Raw genomic sequence first — 2,040 nt, forward strand, 5'->3', positions numbered from 1 at the left:
ATTGCAAAATTTCACTTAAACGATCAACAGACAACCGTGAGCCACGACTATCTGGTGATCGGGTGCGTAAATCTCCGAGTAACATTTTGTGAGGACTTAAAATAATATTTTACACTGACTTTGACATTCGAGTGCTATTTTCTCCTTTTATGTATCTATGTAATCGCATGAGTGTGTGTGTGTGTGTGTGTGTGTGCATGAGTAGCGTGTGTGCGTGCGTGTGTTTGCGTGTATGTGTGTGTGTGTGCGTGTGTGTGTGAGAGTGTGTAAATGAGTGTATAAATGACGAAAGAACAGAAAATTATGCAATGAAGTTCATTAGCTTACAGCTGTTTCTACTATAATATGCAGTGCACTCAGTGCTGAATGTGCATCGCCTTATAGCTTACTCAGAGCTTCTAAAACGAAGTGCAAGTTTATTTGAGAAAGCATTTACAGAAATTATCATCTTCGAAAATATGAAATACCTATAAAGAGATGCACAAGCACTCACCTCTGGATGAGCTGCATCTTAAAGTAGACACAGCTGTAAGCTAAAGAAGATCATAACATAGTTTCCTACCCCTTTGTCCTTTATTTAATTTCATATGTTCTGTAATCAACAAATGCTTTATACTGAAGCATATGTACATTGAGTCCTAACACCAGGTTATTAGTATAGCTATGCCTCAGCGAAGTATTATTATATATATATCTTTAATTAATTCAATAATAGGATAAAATCTTTTACAAGAATTTTATCAAGAAGCTAGCGTGAAAACCTCATAAGGGAAAAAAATCCATCATTTTTTATTCTCAAGAATATATTTATTTATTTATATTTGTATACGGGCATTACTACAGAATAATGCCACACACTAGACTTCCATAATAAACACAATTTTACCGAATGCGGTTTTTTAAGAGTTGCTTTTCCTCGCATTCGGTAAAAATGTGTTTATTATGGAAGTCTAGTGTGTGGCATTATTCTGTAGTAATGCCCTTATATATATATATATATATATTGCCCACATTATGCAATATATTTTTCAACTCTAGGCACAAGGCCCGAAAAGTTGGGGGAAGAGGTCAGTTGATTACATCGACCCCAGTATGCAACTGGTACTTAATTTATCGACCCCGAAAGGATGAAAGGTAAAGTCAACCTCGGCGGAATTTGAACTCAGAATGTAAAGACACGAAATACCGCTAAGCATTTCGCCCGGCGTGCTAACGTATCTTCCAGCTCGCCGCCTTCCCATATTATGCAATATTGACACCTGAATTTTGTGGTAAATGACATCTGACTGTGTGGTTCTAATGTCTGATTTATGACTATAATGTGGTACACAAAAATACTTCAGTTTGATAAATCTTCAAATATATGCACCCATTCCCTTGTCTGGATGACTGATGAAATAAATATACTCCAAGAGCGGTAGAAAATGTTTCAAGGATATATTTGTTTAAATTAACATTCTTTGTTTAAAGTATTTTTAAGAAACAAACTGTTAACAAACTGATGTTTCGTATCTCTTTTACGCTTCTCATTGTTTCATTTCTTGTTTCGATTATTATCCTTCTTCATGGCCGGTCAATTCAAACCAGGGTTTGGTTCGTTTGGCTTCTGCTATGTAAATGTAACCATGTTAACACTCTCAAATCGATATGGGTATAAATTATCGATTACTCAAGTATCTACAGTAAATAGCTTTTATGCATGACGGTGAATAATCGAATTTCGATTTGTGCCTATAATACTTCATGAATAAATGATTGCCTATATTGTTACATAATATAGCAAAGATCATGAGATAAATATCCGATGAAACGATTGTAAATGAATGTAATAAAAGGAGTTGCTCACTTCATTTCCTCCTTGGTTGTAGTTGTGCTCCTTCGTTATAAGTGTAGAATTCTTTCGGATATTTGTGGATTTCCAGGGATGTGTTTAATAAAACAAACTCCGGATTACTATTTGCCTGATAGCTTGGACCCACGGGCGAGCTTAAAATGGTAAACTCCAGGTTTAACACTCGAATGAGGTTTCATATATATATA

Source organism: Octopus bimaculoides, chromosome 5 (genome assembly GCF_001194135.2).
Source record: "Octopus bimaculoides isolate UCB-OBI-ISO-001 chromosome 5, ASM119413v2, whole genome shotgun sequence".
Classification (NCBI taxonomy): Eukaryota; Metazoa; Mollusca; class Cephalopoda; order Octopoda; family Octopodidae; genus Octopus; species Octopus bimaculoides.